A 22146-nucleotide genomic window follows, 5' to 3' on the forward strand; every position below is an offset into this window, starting at 1 on the left:
TTAAGAATGTACGACAGGATTTTACAAATCTCCAATTGCCAGATACAACAATATCTGTGATGAAGGCTCCCTGTTTCTGGTCCTTAAAGTTCGTCATTTGGCATGTAGAATTTTCGTAGTATTGCCATCTTGTTGTTCAATGTGGCTTCCTATTTGTGATATATATGTCACTATATTTTATGTGGATTGGACATTTACTTTTATCCGATGGTAAAATTTTTGGCAATTTTATTTAAAAATCACTTAAAAAATTAAAAAAAAAATCAATTTAACACCCTTTTCTGAATATTGACCAAATTAGCACCTTTTCTAAAATCGAGGAGAGAAGATGCATTTCGAGTAACACATTTTGCAAGCGTGACCAAAAGGCAAGCCCCAGGAGAAACATCTTTGTTGAGGTGGCAAGACACTTAGGAAGCATGTCTTATGAGACGCATCTTCCCTAAATTTTGATAAAAAAATATTTTAATTTTTAAAAAAAAATTAAACTATAAGAACTAATAATGTAATTTAATACATATTAGTTGTATAAGTTAAATAGTCGAATGATGTTAGTTTATTTAGGCATAATGAAATGATTAGGTTATATTTGATGAAATTACAATTTTTAAGTCATTGATTATAAATTTCAACACATGTTTAATTAAAATTAATTGTATGTTGTCCGTCACTAAATTTTAAAATTAATTTTTTTAAAATTATATAATAATATCAATTTTTTTAAAAATATAATATCTAATTTAAGATAATATATATATATATATATATAATAAAATATAATTTGAGTTGAATTGGGTTATTGTCATTTATCAACCAAAATTAATTGTAATTATGACGGTAAACGAACTGAACGCACACGAACGGAGGTATGTTCATGTTCTTTCATTTAAGAAATAAACGAACATAAACGAACACGAACATAAACGAACAATTTTTTTGTTCATGTTCGTTTATTAATGAATATAACTTGTTCATGTTTGTTCATTTAATAAATAAACGAACATAAACGAACACGAACATAAACGAACACGAACATAAACGTTGGAGACCCTACCTTCTATTGTTCTTTCATGAAAAATAGTCGACAATGCAAATCAACCAAATCGATAGTGATAAATAGCGTAAGAGCTGATTAGCAGTGATGAAATATTTGAAGATATCAAATATTTCGATCGATCTTTTAAAGATATTAAATGATTCACACGACTTTAATTTAACGCTATAACATTTATCTTAGTGGTCCATGATTACATATGAACAATCATTTTCCACTACGTTATTCTAATAAATTCGCCGGTTAAAAGTTTTGTGACATCAATTTCAAACTTTAGTGAGGTTTGTTAATAATGGTTTTTTCCGTTGACAGAGTAGAAAATTTAACTGCATGAAGATTTCGAACGGTACAAATTGGACTACAAGGCAATAACATAGATCTGAAATCCCTTCGATGCTACATATCGTAACTGATATTATTGCTAAACTACCATTCAAAATTTTAACGTACCTAAAGTCTACTCCACAACTAAAGGTCACACAAAAACTATGAAAACAAAAGTTCATTGTCAAAATGTATTTTCTACTTATTAATTGGTTTTTCCTGGAAAACACATTACTTCCGCTATTATACTCTTTTTCAGAAATTGCATAGAAACATTTGTTTTGTTTTCTGGTAGATTCTATATATTTTTCTCTTTACTGATGGTCATATACTTCCAATTGTTACCTTTATCTTCTCATCTATTTCTAGAAAGAAGTATGATATTTTCTTGAATTTTAGATGTGAAGATAGATGCAATAACTTTACATATCAACTATTAAGCCAAATAAAACAGAGAAATGGATGAAAATAGACCTGTAAAACTTCAGATTGCACTATAATATAACTTGTTTTGAAGCATTCACCGATCGTCTCCACTCTCCAGTGAACATTAAGGTTTGGGGAAAAAAGAGGAAAATGAATATAGGTACGAGGTGCCTCACGGGTTAACATATTGGATTTAATCTCCAAATAAAATTGGGTTAGATATGAAGTTGGTCATCAAAATATCAGATTAATTAATATTTTTAAGATACTTACAAGTTGGTCACCAAAATTGATTTAAGAAGACTGGGTTAAATATAAATGAATGAACATAAACGAACATAACCGAACGAACATAAACGAACATAACATAACCGAACGTTCACGAACGTAAATGAACGAACGAGATTTATGTTCATGTTTGTTCATTTAATTAAATGAACACAAAATCTTGTTCATGTTCATTCATTTAATAAATAAACGCACATAAACGAACTTCCCGCCGTATGGTTCATGAACGATTCGCTGAACGATTAGTTCATTTAGAGGCTTAATTGTAATCCTTCTTCTTTTGGGTGATTCTTTTCAAGACTCAATTTCACTCTTCCTAGGGTTTTAATCTCACTCTCAGTCGCTAAATTTTCTCGAAAGCCTACCTCTTGTTTCCGACACCCTCAATCGAGATATGGCTCGAAACGAAGAGAAAGCGCAGTCGATGCTCAATCGATTCATAGCCCTAAAAGCTGAGGAAAAAAAGAAACCTAAAGAACGCCGCCCTTTCCTCGCCTCCGAGTGCCGCGACCTCTCCGAAGCCGACCAATGGCGTCAACAAATCATGCGAGAGATCGGCCGCAAGGTTGCTGAGATTCAGAATGAAGGCCTCGGAAAACATCGACTCCAAACAAGCTTATCCGAGAGAAGTCTCATTGGCAACGCCGTATAGTAGAACTCGGCAGCTCGAATTACGCCAAACATGCTCCTTAAATGACGGATTTAGAGGGGAACATAGTGGATGTTCCGAACCCCAGCGGACGTGGCCCTGGGTATCGGTATTTCGGAGCAGCGAAAAAGTTGCCGTGAGTCAGGGAGCTGTTTGAGAAGCCTCCAGAGTTGCGAAAGAGGAGAACTAGATATGATATTTATAAGAGGATTGATGCGAGTTATTATGGGTATAGAGATGAAGAAGATGGGGTATTGGCTAGGGTGGAGGGGCCAGCGTAGGCAAAGATGAGGGCTGAAGCGGAAGAGGAATGGCGGGGAGTGGAAGAGATTAAAGGAGAGGCAAGGAGAGGAGCAAAGGAGGTGGTTAGCGTGGGAGCTGCTGCGGAGGTGTTATTTGAGGAAGCGGAGGATGTGGTGGAAGAGGAGAGGAAAGAAAGGGAGGAGAAAGAGAGGAAAGATAAAGAAAGAGAATTCATTGTGCACGTGCCGTTGCCTGATGAGAAGGAGATTGAGAGGATGGTTGTTGAAATGAAGAAGATGGAGCTTTTAAGTAAGTATGCGAGTGAAGGGTTGATGGAGGAGCAGAGTGAAGCCAAGGACTTGCTTAATATTCATCGGTAGAGTAGATGCTGGTAATCTTGTATCTTTTAATCCACAACTTTGATGATATCCAATTATATAACCTTCCTGTCTTGTTTAAATTGCTTTTAGATTTCATTTGCATTTTGAGTTCCGAGAATTACTTTCCCATATGCAACTTGGTTTTCATGTGGAAGAGTTAGAAAATTCCTTATATTTGCAAATTCTGATGTTGTTTACTCCTATTATACTCTTGATGTTATATCTTGATTTGGTTACATAGATTTCATCGTTAATCTACTGATCATGGTATTAAATTGCGGCCGCAATATAGTGTAACGGCCGCAATATAGTGTAACGGCCGCATCGTAACGGTTTTGAAGGTCACCGCGACGTAATATTAACGCGATAAAATATTTTAGAAGTATTGTGATGTTTTAGGAAGAAATCACGCCCGCCACAGCCGCAACACGTTACATAACGTCCGTAGCATCTGCAACCGCTACAGATGCCGCAACCGCTATTTTATACTATGCTACTGATAGCCTTCATTTGTCGTTATTGCTGATGCTTTTGTACCTAGCTTGGTTGATGTTCTTTGAGATTATAAGTAAAATGTCGATTTCTCCTTGATACTATGAGCAGTAACGATTCACCACGGATATAGTTTTGGAAATAAGACCGGAATTGTTAACTCTGAAAAGTGCTACACAACACCGGATGACAAATATTGCCCATAGCTTGTGAGTCTTTTGCATCACTTTGTTGGCACTTTAACATGTGTTCCCAGTTCAAGAGAGTAGTATTTATAATCTAACAATTTAAAGTTTTCTTATTGAGGACGTTTATGCGCTCTGATGAAATATTAAGACAATTTTGTACCATTTAACCATAACTGGCCATCCCATATGTTTAATATTGCTTCAACTCCATATTTGGAGTTATTTTCAAGTGAAATTATATGTAACTTTTGAATGTGCTTGATGTTTTAGGGTAGTATTATATGTCTATATGATGGTTATTTAGGTATTCTAGCTTGTTTAAATTCCTAGACTTTGTGGATACCTTTCATGCTTTCACTTGTTTAAAATTGGTGTCACTTAAGTTTATGGTGGCGTTTGTTTTTACTCCTGACATTTGATATCATACTGGAAATTGATACCATACTGTTAAGTTGATACCATACTGATTTGAGCACAAAGATCTATGCCGATGAAAATGATACACGTAGTATGAATATATGTCTAAGACATTGATGCTAAATATACTTTTGTAACTTTTGGCATTGCAGATCTCAGTAACTAGCTTTAGGATATGAATTCCTGCATTGGGTTCTTTGATTGATTTGCTCAGAGTGGAGGACTAAATTTCAAATTGATATAGGAAACGTCTTGGAAGATATGATGTAACAGTGTAATGGATAGATCTGCTTCATTCGGCCATTCTCTAATATTCATACATCATTAAAAAAATTGAATGAAACAGAATCCGGAGAGTAGCATGACTTATTATAGTTTTTCTTCTCGTCATTGCAACTTGGAATTTATTCCTGTTATCTACTTTTATCTTTGTTGGAGGAAGGAAATTCTGAACTTGATTACAAAAATATATTGTATCATGGCAGGGGTTAAATATTTGGTGTTAAAAGCAGTTTAGGGTTTTCATAATAAGATAAGACATTATATTCTTTAAGCAAGGCAAGAGGTTCAAAATTTAACATTTGCGGATAAAATAGACTGGATTGCGAGGATCGTCGTCGTATAAGATTTCTACATGGTTTACAAAACCGATAGCAGCCAAAGGTTTAAAGAGTAAATTATACTATGGGTCATTAAAGGGTAAAAATCATTTTTCACCTGAAGTTTAAAAAGTTACAAAACAATCACTAAGCCATTAAAATTCAAATAAATTTGATTTATTTCTCATTCCAATTTCAATTCAATCTCTGGATCAAGGATGAATTCTTGAAACGTATCCTAATCCTCACATATTCAGTGATCTCTGTTAGAAGAAAAATGCTCTACTGTTCCGATAACTTGAATCAATGCATCTCCCAATTTAGTTACAGCATGAATAATCTCACAACATCAAAATAATCTGGAAATTATATGGTAAAGATCCTTGAAACATCAATCGAGAAATTATAGATCTTATTCATTCATGGGTTTTTCTCCTTTGTTGGATTTACAATCCTCAAAACTCTCCAAACAGCACTGTTACATTTGAATTCGAAATCCAATGTTATTCTCCATGTTTCATCTCCTTTTCCAATCTTACCCTTAGCTCCTTTATACGTCAATTCATACTAAAGTGAACTGCTTGAGGTGTAGTTAAACCAGTGACAATTATGATATTCTTGTCTTTTACATTGAAGAGTGTTTACATAAACTTCAGAGGAAGAAATGAACTTGCTATAATCTTTGACATAGTTTACCTTTTTTTTGTTTAATAGACCTTCGATATTATAAGTAAGATTTGACATGTAGGATGAAGGAGAATTTCCCAATAAATCATCCTATCCATCTTTATTTCCCTGTCGGACACCCTTCCATCTTTATTTCTCGATCTAACACCCTTTGCAAAAAGGCGCGGCCCATGCATCGCGCCTTACCTTGATGTGGCGCCACGTGGGGTAAGGCGCGGCCCATGCACCGCGCCTTATGCTGACATGGCGCCACGCTCGGTAAGGCACGGTGCATGGGTCGCGCCTTCTGCCACGTAGGGTATGGCGCGGTGCATGGGCTGTGCCTTCCTGACAATCTGACACGCGTCAGAATGTCGCGGTGCATGGGCCGCGCCTTAGCCTTAAATCTGGCCCCCACCCGGCCGTTCATACCCCATCCCCCTATAAATACCTCCATTCTCAATCATTTTCATCACACCAAATCCTCTCAACTTCTCTCAAGTACTCTTAAATTCTCTCATAGCTCTTTAAGGTATATTTTATTATATTTAATATTTTGTTAGTATTTATTTAATTATTTAAAATTTTTAATATTTTATTTAATTAATTTTTTTTGCAGTTATAAAATGGAAGACGGTCTGCTTCGTTTGGATGAAAATCATATATCTAGACATTATGCTGATACGATAATATTTTTACATTTTAATTTAATTTAAATTTTTAGTAATAATTTATTTATTTATTTTTTGATTATTAATTTATAAATTAATTTTTATAATTATTAATATTTTTAGGAGAACGATAGTATATTAGATCATTTTATCCGGAACCTAAAGTTAGCAATATCGATCCGTGTCTGGCCGTATTTAGTCGAGGTTGGATTCGGTCACATAGCTAGATATAAAAGGCCATTGTAGGATAGAACCAAACCTGATTTCTGCATTAGTGGAGCGGTGGAGGCCGGAGACTCACACATTCCATCTTCCGTGCGGAGAGTGCACAATTATGCTTGAGGATGTTTCTATGCACTTGGGGCTTCCAGTGGATGGAGATATGATTTCAGGGATGGCGCATGGTAACTGGAATACTTTGTACGAGGATTATCTAGGAGGTGTCCCTCGAAATTTTAACGGTGGTCGGATACCGTTAAATTGGTTAGATGCAAATTTTCAGAATCTGAGTGAGGACGCCTCAGATGATCAAGTTAAAAAGTATGCACGGTCATGCATACTGCATCTGATAAGAGGGTTGATGATGCTGGACAAATCGCGCAACCAAGTTCATTGTATGTGATTGCGACATCTTAGCGATTTTCATCTGGCTGGATCACTGAGTTGGGGCTTGGTAGTTTTGGCATTCCTGTATAGGGAGATGTGTATCGGCGGATGTCTCTTTCTGCTGCAGTCTTGGGCATGATATTGCTTGCCCTTTTTATGTCCTGTTGTGAAGAACATGTTCGTATTCCCGCTACTATTGAGGTAATTACAAAACTGATTTCGTATATTAATCATTTTATCCAGTGTATAATAAAATTTATTTCCTTGGATAGGTGGTCTATTGACAGGAAATGTCATCAAGATCTACCTGATGAATTAGAAATAATCAGGCTACTAATCGATCAGAAGGTTGGCATAGATGTATGTATTTTAATGTTTGAAAATCTATTTTGTATTATACTTATATAATTAGAATATTATTTTGATAAGAATTATATATATTTGTTTTAGTTTGAATGGGTTCCTTATTGTAATGATGATATGAGGATGTACATCCCACCTGAGTTAAGGGGCCCGTTTGATGTTTAGATGGCGGTGATCCCTCTGATCTGTTATGCTATTATTGAGTGGCACCCCACTGATCGCGTGCTCCGGCAATTTAGTTTTGTACAACCAATTCTGGAAGCAGCTAGAAATATTGACCAGTTGTATAACAAAGATCGACGCGACAAGACATATATAGATTGGCTGGTGAAGCATTATGAGTGGGTCATGATATGGGAGGATCGACATCAGCGCAATCCCCATAGAAAACCCATTTATGTTGACGATTTGACGATTGTATATGGGTATTATAAGTGGTTCAACAGTAATGGGAAACCATTTCTGTTTTTCGAGGATGCACGAGGATAGAGCATTCATCAACGTCGATAGAGACGTGCACCGTCATAACCCCATCGTCCCCAGACTTGTGGACGGAGAGCAGGTGCTTCTGGTTCGTCATCAGCTGCACCAACGGAACCTTCACAGTAACCACCATCTACAACGACATACACCCCACAACCATACTTGATGACGCCATTGCCATTCCCTTACCAGATGTCACCACCGTCAAAGAGTTATATGACCCCTCCTGGAGGATATTATGGTTCTATGTTTCATATCTGACTTGGGGTTCATATGCTGGTTATTTGGCGAGTGCAGCCTCATCACCGATGATTGCCGCACAGACACCTCCTGTACAGTTTTCTCACTCATCGATTTCTGTGTTTTCTGAGTTTTCCAGTTTTCTATGAGTGGGGATAGTCAGTCATATACTTCCAGGGTCCTTATTCTACGGAAGTGCTACATCATCATCAGTTCCTCATCAACAAAATATATCTACTCCTGACGAGGAGGAGGAGGAGGACGACGACAACGATGATGATGATGATGACGGTGATGATGATGACAATGAGGAGTCAGAACCAGTTATATGAAGAAATCCTCCTCGAGACAGACATCCACCGGACTGCGGAACACATTCGCACCGTAGACATCGATAGTTTTTTATATTTTATTATATTTGTATTTACTTGTTTATTGGACTTTCTTTATTGTAATTTTTTTATTTACCATTTAACACTTAATTTATTTTGTTAATTTTGTTTATTACTTAATTCAAGCGAACATTGATGATCATTTAGTGCTTTTTAATTGTTTTTATAATAATAATAGTAAATTTATGTATAAAAAACATTTTTCTTTTAAACGTTTGTTGTATTTAAAATTATATTCAAATACCAAATTGTTATTATTTTGATAAAATTTAATAATTTTGTTCAATAACTTTCTTAAGTTTGTCACTTATTATCTCTTTCATTATAATCACATATAACGCCAACGTCGAATCCCGTTTTCTTGTATTGTTTTTTTAATTAATCAGTGGTTATCAAATGACATTAACTTTAAGTAAATGTGAATTAAACCCGTCTAAACTATTATTTGATAAACAACTACATCAGTTTCTCATCAATGGTTACTTGATGACAAAAGAAGTGGACATGTTCTTCTAGTGTGTCCTGTGTTTCTATAATGCTCACATTTTTGTCGTGTCTAGAACTTTCTCGAATATCCATATCACAATGAATTCGAGTGGATTTTGGCCAACCACGGTCCCTTAATAAAGTCAGATCTAGTACAATCAGAACCCAATTTTGAACCTTATTAGGGTCTTTATCATTACTTATGGGGGAACTCAAATTCGTATACCTTAAACACTTCTGATAGTAGGTATACGGGATCCACAAAATGGTTATAGTCTTGACGGGTATGCGAGCAAGCTGCTATCATATGAGAGCATGTATACTTCAGAGCTTGAAAAAACTCGCAGTCGCACCATCTGTCTCGTAGATTTACTCTTAACGAATTAGCTTCAATCCCTTGAAGAGGTCGCGACAACTCTGTGACACGAAACAATTCATGCGTTCTAGAGAAGCTTGTTATAGACATTCCATTTGATGCAACAGCTTTTTTTTTGTAGATTTGTAACCAATCTAGGGTGATAGACATGACCGTCTTGCATCCATGTTTGAGCTTGTCCCCCGAGCTTCGCAAAAAGCGCCCCCAAATGAAAATATGTAGTTTTTACCAAAGCTGATACAGGTAAGTGACGTGCACCCTTTAAAGTTGAATTGATTGCCTCACCCAAGTTGGTTGTCATGTGTCTATATCGATATCAACCATTATATACATTTTTCCACATTTTTTTATTGATGACGCTGATGTAATCGTATCCTTCCTTATTTTTCGCCCGCAAATCTTGAAGCACGGATTCAAATGTTTGAGGTAATAGTTCATAACATGAGCATAAAATTTAGAACTTACTACTTTGTTTCTTTAAAAAATGAAAATGATCAAAAGAAAAAAAACTACAACAACTTACCCATGCACACAAGTAATTGGCGCTCATCATTCTTCTTGAACCTTCCATGGTAGTTCACAGCAATGTGTCATATACAATACCTATTTTGGATAAAGGGTGGTTGCCACATTGGACACAAAGACTCCATTGCTGCTTTGATCCCAGCTCTACGATCTGAAATGACACAGATTTGTTTCCTCGTGATAACATATGAACGTAAGTTTCGAAACAAAAAAGCCCAAGAATATGTATCTTCTCCTTCAACAAGGGAAAAATAAACTAAAATAATGTTACGATTGCCATCTTGGATAACTGCCAATAGTAAAACCTACTTGTATTTTCCATACAAGAAAGTCCCGTCGATCTGGACCACAGGCTTGCAGTATTTGACAACATTAATGCACTGTGGGTAAGTCCAAAAAACCCTGTAGAATTGGAATCGATCGCGAAGAACTCGATCATTATGGTATGCATGGCAGGTTTCGAACTCCACAATTGTCCCAGGATTCAACCTCCGCACCACCCTAAACCAACTTGAAAGTTCATTGTAAGATGCATCCCATTCGTCGTGAAGTTTTTTAATGGTATTCTGCTTTGCCTTCCATGCTTTTTTGTATGAGACGGAATACCCATACTACGATTATATAGATGAAATCAACACACCAATAGCTATATGTGAGCTTTCTTTTACCATGGGCATGATGGCTTGGCAGATCACTTCAGAGTCCAAGTTGGGATGATCTTGGTTGATCCCTCCAGTACAACATGTGTGAGGATCGTTGTATACCATTAGTTCTCATCTATTGTTTTTTCTCTTCCTCTTCGATACGCAAACCATCCAATTGTATCTTTTTTCACGTCGGACATTGTGATATACATACTTTTCTGTCGTAGAGCGGTCGACTCTGGATTGAACAGAATTACGGATATTGTAATTTTTTATAGCCATCATCGCTTCTTCTTTTCTTGAAAAATCCATGCCTAAAGATAACTCACCATTATTTATTGATAAGTAAAATCTATAGTCATTGAGATTAGGCATATCCGCAAATTTTGTGCCATACATTCCACCATATTCAGCTTCATACATGTGTTCTGGAGGTTTAGTTTGTGCCACATTTATGGAAACCTCATCTACATCATCATCATCATCAGAGTTGAATTGCGGTGATTCTGGGTGAATGAATAGTCCAGTCTCAGCACCATCCGCACCTGGCTCACGAAGCGGTTCTTCTGATGGAAATGATGGTTCCTCCATGCTCTCCACATTTAGGTCGAAGAACCTACTACTTGCATGCCTTCCCCTTGAACTAGAAGGCATATCGACATTGAGATCGAAAAAGCTCGCAGTAGAATGCCTCCCCCTGGAGCTTGAAGCCATCGTGTCAAATGGAAACTGTACAGATTGTTGCGTCGAGGGCATCTCCATATTAAGGTCAAAGAAAATTCCAGATGAATGCCTTCCTCTTGAACTGGACGCGATGTTGCCATCCAGATAGTTCGTGGACCCACCTCAATACAGATCATAAGGAGTTATTGATGAATGCCTCCCTATTGAAGTTAATGGGATGGTACCATGATGCGGATTTCCCATTATGGCATTAAAATCATTACACATTACTGTAGTCGGGCTGTCAACTTAATCAGCTTGTTCAGCCAGCCTATAGTGGGAACTTAATGACAGACCCCGAATAACACGCACTTCAACAAACTTTGCATACATCTCCGTATCGGCGTCTGAATAATGATTTTGAGAATCAACCATCATTTCAACATCATCATTTTTTGATAGTTCGAACGTTGTATAAGTTAACGGAAACAATGATGTTGGAAATCTGTACTGAAGCGACGACATTCTTCTAGTACTTCCAACATGAACTTTCCTTTAAATCTTCGTTATCAGCTTTTCAAGAGTTATGTTTCTCTTGAAGGATATTTTAACATAATGATTTATTACAAAAACAACGACGGTTTCATCTTCCCGAATTTCTCCATCATAATAAACAATAGCTGAAATTCGCGTTATTCTTAGAGTTTGAAAGTGAGACAATCTTATAACTGCAAAAAAAAACACCTGAAACAAGCCTAATAAAATAAATAATATATGAATTAAAATATAACGCAATAAAATTTTTACACATAAACGTAAATAATTTAAATAATATAATTGTATATAATTACCGTATAGGCAAAAATATTTCGACGTATGCTCCCGCTTTCCAATTTTACAACCACAAAAATTAAATGAAAACAATTAGTACAATATTTTTTTTCAAATAATCATAAATAATTATAAAAAATATTATAAAAAAATTACCTTACAACGAAAGATCGAACGAACTTCTAAATCAAAGATAAGAGGATTGTCGGGTGATATTTACAGGTTGAGAGGATTATTGTTTGATGTTTTCGGTTGAGAGGTTGTTGTGTGAAAGTTTATGGGGGAGAGGGTTATTTATAGAAAAGGGAAACGCTTTAAAGCCGAGAAGTGCATACACAATTATACAAGGCGCGACCCATGCACCGCGCCATTCTGACGCTTGTCAGACTGTCAAGAAGGTACGACCCATGCACCGCGTCATACCCTACGTGGCATAAGGTGCGGCCCATGAGCCGCGCCTTACCCAACGTGGTGCCATGTCAGCATAAGGCGTAGTGCATGGGTAGCGCCTTACCCCACGTGGTGCCACATCAGGGTAAGGCACGATGCATGTGCTGCGCCTTTCTGCAAAGGGTGTTAGATCGGGAAATAAAGATGGAAGGGTGTATAACATCAGGGTAAGGCACGATGCATTTGCCTAGGATGAATGAATAAGTGCCTACATATAAATAAATAGATGCAAAATTAGAAGAAAAAAATTCTTCCAATTTTTAACCATAATTTTCTTATTTTAAATTAGGATTAGGGTTCAGAGTTTCTTTTTAAATATCTAATTTTATGTTTTTAAAGTAAATGATCAGTCGATTATGGTTTGATATGGCCAAACATTGATATCTTAGTAGTCCAAACCAACTTCCTGTGATTGGAGTAACAAAGGTTAAGTATTGAATGATTGTTTGTTACAAAATGATAACATTAATGATTATTTTATAAATTTTCAAACTTTAATGATAAAAAAATTATCCAAATTTTAGTGATAAGTGTAGTTTACCCTAAATTAAAATATTATTTTTCAAATTCTTATTTGAACTATATCTCGACATCATTACATTCATTATGTCTTACTGAGAATTTTATTTATAATTTTTGTTGCTGGTTCATACCTCTCTTAATCTCTATACTTTCAACTTTCTATAAAAAATCAATTATATATATATATAGAGAGAGAGAGGATCCACTTACACAGATTTAGAATCGTTCAAAATAGATGGTTGAAATTGACTTATTGTTTTTTTCTAGTGAATATCTTCTAATTTCCTACTGTTTAGTCTCAACCATCTATTTTCACTCATCCAACGTTCCTAAATCTGTGTAAAACTAAAAGAGTTTTACATTGTATAACAGGATCCTATTATATATATAAAATCAAAATTAAAAGGAGGGAAGGATTCAAATCAAATTACCATAAAGCCAAGTCCCACCATCCCACATTGCACTGGGAAAGCAAGATAACAACTTTTCCTCCTGTTTATAAAGCAACTTTTTGCATACTTCCAACTCACTGAGTCGTGTGGTGAGCACAGGAACGAATTATTCTTTCGTATTTTACTAAAGAATACCGTGTGCTCTCCATGTTAAGCGGCATACGCCAATATTTGGAATTCCTTGTTGAATACACCCAATACCAATCCAAGTTTCAATGTTTTCCAGTAGCTTTTTTTCCTCATGATCAGAGATTTAAATAACGCTCTGTGACTACAATAACACTTGTGATATAATGGTATCAGTGCTGTCCAATACTGCTATTTTATAACCACGATACTTGTTATTTGTAGACACCCATTTTCTTAAAAGATAGAACTAGCAAGAGTTTCTCTCCCAGGAGGACTCTTCCACCACCATATCTTTTAAAGCAACAACCACACCAACAAACGTGCAACAACCGAGCAAAGAGTCTAGTTGCATTAGGATTCTACTATTAATAGGATTCTAAAAATAGTTAGCTTTTTTCACTATAAATAAATGTAATCTTCCCCATTTGTAAGACAAAATTTACATACAAAATACATAGAAAATCACGGAAAATACAAAGGCAAAGCTATTGTAAACGATTCGAAAAGGAAATAAAAGGTAGCATCTTTTTTTACTTTTGATTCGGTCTCTTACATTTACGTTTTAATTATTATTATTTTATTTTTTTAACTTTATTTATACGCACATTTCCCTTGTTACTCATTTTATTTAATTGTTTTGTTATTTATTTTTCTTTTTTTCATGTAATATTTTTTTACATTTTATGCATTTTTTTTTTTTACTTTAGTATATATTTTATTTTTTAGATTATATATATATATATATATATATATATATATATATATATATATATATATATATATATATATTTTATTATCAATTTTATTAATTTATCTATATATATATATTTACTATTTTTTTTAATTTTTTTATTATATATATATATTATTTTTACTTTTTTATTATTATTTTATTTATTTATTTATTTATTTATTTATTTTTTTTATATTTATTTTACTTACTATTTTATATTTGCTTTCTTTATCTTATCTTTTATTTAATTTATTTTTTCTTTATTTTAATTTAATTAATTAATTTATTTCTTACCTTTTTATCTAACATGATTTTTTGACCTTCTTAATGCCACACCTTTAAAACTATCTAAGGTAAGTAATTGCGATAGTATTTTTACCTTTTAATTTTAAATTACAATTTTCTTAATTTAAGACAACAGGCAAATTAATTGGTACCAAAAGGGTGGTTCAAGGGTGCTAATCCTTCCTTGACCGTAACCGACTCCCGAACCTGACACATTTATGGTAAAAACGCAGATCAGGCAAGATGGTGTCTGACCTACCTAAATTCATTTTAAAGTGGTCGGTGGCGACTCCCAACCCAATTATTTCAAGTCGAAGCCCAATTCAGGGCCCAACCAAAAGACGGTTACGACAGCTTGGCGACTCCACTGGGGACAAGTAAGCGAGTCAGGCTAAGGTAATTTTCAGTTGTCTTTTTAACTAAAAGGGTAAGTTTGAATTTTAAGGTAACTTTTTGATCTTTATTACTTACTTTTGATTACATTTTTCAAATAAATAGTTGTACTGACGTTTTTTTAATGATTTCAGTTTTTTCAAAAGTGTTCATCTCAGGCTCTATACCCGAGCTCCGAACCCTTTTAAGTGGGGGTGAAAGTGATGCCTTCGTGGGAATTTATTCTCCGTATGGGCCTAGCAAGTAACCTTCAGGATTCATATACCTTATGTGTTCGTGTGAATTTATTCTCCGTATGGACATAAGAGAATGTATCCTCTCGAGTTTAACATAGTCCACACAAGCCTGTAATGGGTTTAGGACTAAGGGTCTGGCAAGCGCAAGGGGGCTCCAGTAAGGAGAACTCGGGTACCTTTCTATAGAACCAAAACCAGGAGACCATGGAGAATTAGAGTCCACCCCAAAACCTCATTGCAAACCCTAGGCTGCTTTATTTCATGCTTTATTTTCTGTTCAAAGCATACGAACTAGACAAATATGCGGTTAGAATTTGTTTGAAATTAGCATGCGGGAAAGAGATCATGTCCGGGTAGGAATTAAAGCATGTGGGGTAAGATTTTTCATTTTTATTATTGTTTTGATTTACCTCACTAACTCTTTTAATTTTTTGTTCTGTTTTTTTTGTTCTCATCATTCACATCATTTAACAGAGGTGTTGATCCACTAAAAAAGTGTTTGTTAAACATGAATAATTTGTATTAATGGACAAAGGGTTGTAATACAAGAGATAAAGAACGCAGGGGTCCGACTATGGTCAGAAAAAACTCAGAATGAAAAGGAGGACAATCTGTAAGGCAACTATGTGTCACATTCGATCAAGAAGACGTGATGCCCACAATCAAGTAAATCAAAAGTTAAATTTTCAATGGGTTGACAAAGGTGGCAGGGGAAAGACGAGAAAAATGTTACTAACCTCGAGAGTCCATTCAAAGACCACAAGAACAAGATGGCAAGTCACTGTCGACAAATTCAAGAAACAAGTAAATGAACTTCGGATAATCCCTTTGATGGAGGATTTCAATAGAGTTTCCGATTCAGCAAAGGATGAAAGCTAGAGATGCAGTCATTCGATACTTTTGAGAACCAATACAAAAAAAACAACTCAATATTTTCACGGTTCATCCAGAGAGGCCGGAGCGGTTCGACAGGTTATTCAACCAGTGAAAGAAAAAGGCAAATGACTAGTCAACCAGTTCCGAGTCTAGAGGATTTAGTCCGGATGTCCCTTGAAATATGTTTATTGTCTCTTAAAAGATAAAATACTTTTGTCCCAATAAAGATTATTTATAATAACATACATGTTTTTGGATCAATGCCTCGAATATTTCATGCATTTTGCATCTTGCATCTACATTTCATTTTTAAGCATTTTCATAAACATGAAATTTCTTATTGGAGGATTCGATGGAATGGTTTTAACCACATGGAAGCAAGATTGTAACATAAAAAGAAAAAAACTGAAATCACAACGAATGAGCCCGATCAGCTGGTTGTACGACTAAGCCTGCCAGGATGATATGAGAAGAGAGTCCACATATCCTAAGGGCTACGATGTTGAAGCTGTTTGCAGTTGCCACATAGGATGCTCCAAACATTCCTCTGAGAACTATAAGGCGCTGAAGCGCGAGATCCAAAACCTGATGGATTCAGGGGCATGAACAGCCGAAGAAGGGGGCATTGCATATATCATTTGCACTTAGAGGATTGTTTTGTTTGAACACATCTTTGATCTTTCATGTTTGTTTAATCTTTTAAAAGATTGAATTTATTCACTTTCTAAGGTGAAGCAATTGAACAAATTTTAATCTTTAGTTCTTCAAATATTAAATGAATTAAGGATTCTTTTAATTCTTCAAGAATTATAGATTTTTGACATATGGCAATATTAGACCTTTCTTATCCTGTCTCAAACCCCAAAATAAAATACCTTGATTCTTTACCCAAAAAAACTCATGGTCATTACCAAAAAGACCAAATTTTGACATTACCTCCCTTTGAAACTTTTGAACATTGCCTTTATCTTTTGATACACCCATACCTTTCTTTGAGTCAAATAAAGTCACACCATTGTCTTTTTAGACTCAAAATTGACATTTTTATGCCATTAAAACCCAAGGCATTGAGTTTTTTCATGAGCCTTCTTCTAAGACACAACTTGGGGCATCTCGCAGGGAGCATGAACATTGAGACATGTTGGGGAAAGAAGCAGAAAGAAGAATTCACTCGGAATAATTCTACCATGCATTAATTGCACTGTTTTCATGTGAATAAAATAATCCTGAAAATCTATCCCCCTGAGGATACCTCTTCTGTGAAGACTTTCATGTATGAAATGATGAACGACTTTCTTTCTTTACCCCTTCACAACGAGAGAAAATATATATCCCTTGTGTCCCCTTTTGAGCCTATAGTATTTTTCTTCTGATTCAACCCTAACCAAGGATCACCCTTCACACTGGGGGGCAAGGTGGAGAAAATCTGCTTGCATGAGTGAAGACATTGATTCAGATGAGGTACCGAAAGGTGAACCAAATGCCAAGTACAAAGATTCCATCAGAACAAAAAGAAAAAAATAGAAAAAAGCAAAGAGAAAATAAAAAAAGAAAAAAGAAAATTGAAGAAAAAAGAAGACAAGATGCATATGCAAAGATTCTCTCGATTCAAACTATTAGATTGATCAAGCACAATCATTTCTGAATCACTTAATCACTTCACTCGAAGATCATAGAGCATCAAATGAGATTGATCAAGCACAATCATTTTTGAATCACTGAATCACTCTACTCGAAGATCATGGAGCATCAAGAGAGAGACACATACGAGCATATTCAAATTGAGCAAGATATGATCAAAGACATCAGAATGAATTGATCCTTGGTTCAATCACCCTTAAACACTTGTTTGGGCCTTTTATCCATTTCTTTTATAAACATGAACCATGACCTACGTTACGTGCCTTAAAAGTCCCTTCTAATCATACATGGATTTCTGAACAGACGAGACTATCTTCAGATTTCATCCTGCCCATCAGGATTAATATTTATTTGCAAAAAACAATGTAATTAATGCATGATAGAGAAAAATAACAAAGGGGGTTCAAGACGTAAATTACGAATGACATCTTGAAACCAAAGGAGGATTCGAGTTGAAAACCTGAAAAGGCGGCTCGAATATAAAATTTGGGCAGCTGAGGCGATCACACAAATTCCTTGATAAGGCATCGCACAATCCAAGCGTGACCATGAAAGCTGGGAGTCGGAGAACACTTCCAATAGAGGAGCATGCAAGATATCCCATCAAACCTTTGAGCATCAAATAAACAAAAATGCCAAACCTTTGACCAAACACAATAACCTGAGACATTTTTATCCTTTCCTTACTTAACCATTTCCCAAAAATAGATTTGATCTTGGCACGTGTCAAACGACTATAATTTATTAAAGGATTAACAATGTAATTAATTCTTTGATATCTAATGAACTCTAATTTTATAATTTGTCTCAATTATAAAACCGTGAAAGGGGAAATATTTTCAAAACTTTTGGTTAAACATTTTTCGAAACTCTTTTTTGATATTTTCAGAACTTTGAAAATAAAAAAGAAAGAAAAACATTTTTTTCAAAACAAGACAATCTCTCTAGAGTGGATCTTAGTAAATGACATGTGGCTCTCAAACACAAAACTCATGCTTAGAATCAATACTGAAGCAAGAAATCAGGAACAATGAGGGCATCTTTGAAGATTCGACATCAAATATTGGGCCATTTTTTTAGATTTAACATCAAATGTTGGGATATTTTTTGAGATTCAACATCGAATATTGGGGCATCTTTGGGAATTCAACATCCTGATGCAAATTATCAGACCTTTTGAAGGCATTTCCTCCATATACAGGAACAAGCACACAAAGCAGAAGACTCCATCCAGGGGATAAAACAGAACTAATTCATGTTCCATGCATCTTAGACATACTTAAGAGCATCGCATTTATCATTTTTTGTATACATAAGTTTTTGCAGCTTTTAGAGTCAAGTTTCAACTTCAAGATGAAGGATGCTCGATTCAAAAGCACATGGTGGTTGCTCTACCTCACAGCGAAGGGACGACTGTCTGATAACAAAACAACTTTGCAGTTTCAGTCAGAGTCAATTTCAACTTCACGGCGAAGGATATTGAACTCAAAGTGACACAATTCGCTCGAGAGTAGATTTTAACTTCATGACGAAAGATATCTAGCTCAAAGTCAAACTTCACAATAAATGGGTCATCCACGGTTTTGACTTCATGGCGAAGGGAATCGTGTCTACCCGCAACATACAATACATGGATTTCAACTTCACAACGAAGGATATCCAAGTCAAGGCTCAACTTAACGACGTAAGGGCCACCTACGATTTCAACTCCACGATGGAGGATATCGTGCCACTCGAGACAACACAAGTTCAACTCCACAACGAAGGGACGGCTGTTTGTCAACAAATAATTTCCCAATTTCAGAGCCAATTTCAACTTCACAGCGAAGGATATTGGACTCGAGACAACAAAAGTTCAACTTCACAACGAAGGGACGGCTGGTTGTCAACAAACAATTTCCCAATTTCGGAGCCAATTTCAACTTCACAGTGAATGATATTGGACTAGAGATAGCACAAGCTCAACTTCACAGCAAAGGGGTGGTTGACTGTCAACAAACAATTTCTTAGTTCCAGAGCCAATTTTAACTTAACGGCGGAGGATATTGGACTCGAAACAATACAACTTACTTGGATTTCAACTTCACGATGATGGATATCTAATTCCAAGGCTCAACTTCACAATCATTCACGGTTTCAACTTCACGACGAAGGGAATCATGCTCACCATTGTCTCTCTTGAGTCAGTGTCCAAGTTTTCCTTGAAACAAAATATTTAAATATGTTTTCATTGAAACTAATTTCGTCTCCCTTGAGACATTTTCTTTTGGAACTAAATTTTTTCTCCCTTGAGACAGTTTCTCTTGAAACATAAACATTGAAAACATTTCCCTTGAAATTAATTTTGTCTCTCTTGAGATAGTTTTTCTTGAAACAAAATCTTTAAATCTGTTTCCCTTGAAACAAATTTCGTCTCCCTTTGAGACATTTTCTTTTGGAACTAAGTTTTGTCTCTCTTGAGATAGTTTCTCTTGAAACATAAACAGTGAAAGCATTTCCCTTGAAATGAATTTTGTCTCTCTTGAGATAGTTTCTCTTGAAACAAAATCTTTGAATCTGTTTCCCTTGAAACAAATTTCATCTCCCTTGAGACATTTTCTTTTGGAACTAAGTTTTGTCTCCCTTGAGATAGTTTCTCTTGAAACATAAACATTGAAAACATTTCCATTGAGATGATTTTTTTCTCTCTTGAGATAGGTTCCCTTGAAACAAAATTTTGTCTCCCTTGAGACAGTTTATCTTGAAACATAAACATTGAAAACATTTCCCTTGAAATGAATTTTGTCACTCATGAGATTGTTTCCCTTGAAACAAATTTTGTCTCCCTTAAGACAGTTTCTCTTGAAGAATAAACTTTGAAAACAATTTCCTTTGAAACAAAATCTTTGAATATGTTTTACGTTAAACAAATCTCGTCTCCCTCGAGACAGTGTCTTTTGGAAGTTTTTGTCTCTTTTGAGACAGTTTCTCTTGAAACAAATTTTGTCTCTCTTGAGACAGTTTCCCTTGAAACTTCAATCTTTGAATACAGTTTCTCTTGAAACACAAAAAACCTTTGAAATTGTTTCTCTTGAAACACAAAAAAACCTTTGAAAATGTTTCTCTTGAAACACCAAACCCTCGAGTTCAATTACACTCAGCTTCGAGGGAACATCATTTACAACATAACTCAAGGCTATAAGGGTTATCTGTCACCAAAAGACCTTCGAGTTCGACTATGCTCAGCTCTAAGGCACATCATTTACAGTATAGCTCATGGCAAGAAGGGCTATCTGTCAATAAAATTGTCGAGTTCGATTCCATTCAGCTCGATGACACCTCAATCACACTATTGTCCAACTGCAATCGAGGTTTTTCAAGCCGAGAAGAATGTCTAGGTTAGCCGTGCCTTAGTAGCAAGAAGCTTTTTTTCCGTCAGCATAGCTTAAGTCGAGAAAAGCTATCTGTCAGCAAAGACTTTCCGAGTTCGGTTTCATTCAGCTCGAGGGCATATCAACCACATTGTGGAGTCAAGAGATTACTTTCCAGTCGAATTTTTAGCCAAGGTCTTTAAACCGAGAAGAAGACCAAAGTGGACTACAACAAGAAGCCACATTTTGATTCAAATCATTTCAAGATGGACTCGACTTCGCGACGGAGGAGCCATCCGCAATTCAATTAGATAAGGAGTTATTCTTCAACTCCATTAAACGAAAATTTGTGTCTTTTTATCTTTGTCCTTTTTCGTGTCCTATTTTTTGTTCCACGAAAAAGGACAAAGAGGGGCAGCTGTAGACACCCATTTTCTTAAAAGATAGAACTAGCAAGAGTTTCTCTCCTAGGAGGACTCTTCCACCACCATATCTTTTAAAGCAACAACCACACCAACAAACGTGCAACAACCGAGCAAGGAGTCTACTTGCATTAGGATTCTATTGTTAATAGGATTCTAAAAATAGTTAGTTTTTTTTCACTTTGAATACATGTAATCATCCCCATTTGTAAGACACGATTTACATTCAAAATACAGAGGAAAGCACGAAAAATATAAAGGCAAAGCTATTGTAAACGATTCGAAAATGAAATAAAAGGTAACATCTTTTTTTACTTTTGATTCGGTCTCTTACATTTACGTTTTAATTATTATTATTTTATTTATTTAACTTTATTTATACGCACATTTCCCTTGTTACTCATTTTATTTAATTGTTTTGTTATTTTTCTTTTCTTTTTTTTCATGTAATATTGTTTTACATTTTATGCATTTTCTTTTTTACTTTAGTATATATTTTATTTTTTTGATTATATATATATATATATATATATATATTATTTTATTATCAATTTTATTAATTTATCTATATATATATTTACTATTTTTTTTATTTTTTTATTATATATATATATATATATTATTTTTACTTTTTTATTATTATTTTAATTA

General features: G+C 35.1%; 2 pseudogenes; both read left to right on the forward strand.

The window, feature by feature from the left end:
* The first annotated feature begins 2398 nt into the window (after positions 1–2398).
* LOC120122618 lies at positions 2399–20784 on the forward strand (annotated as a pseudogene).
* On the forward strand, positions 13511–13620 carry LOC120122826 (annotated as a pseudogene).
* Positions 20785–22146: the final 1362 nt, after the last annotated feature.

This window comes from Hibiscus syriacus, unplaced genomic scaffold, assembly GCF_006381635.1.
Source record: "Hibiscus syriacus cultivar Baekdansim isolate YM2019G1 unplaced genomic scaffold, ASM638163v2 tig00110387_pilon, whole genome shotgun sequence".
In the NCBI taxonomy this organism is placed as follows: domain Eukaryota; kingdom Viridiplantae; phylum Streptophyta; class Magnoliopsida; order Malvales; family Malvaceae; genus Hibiscus; species Hibiscus syriacus.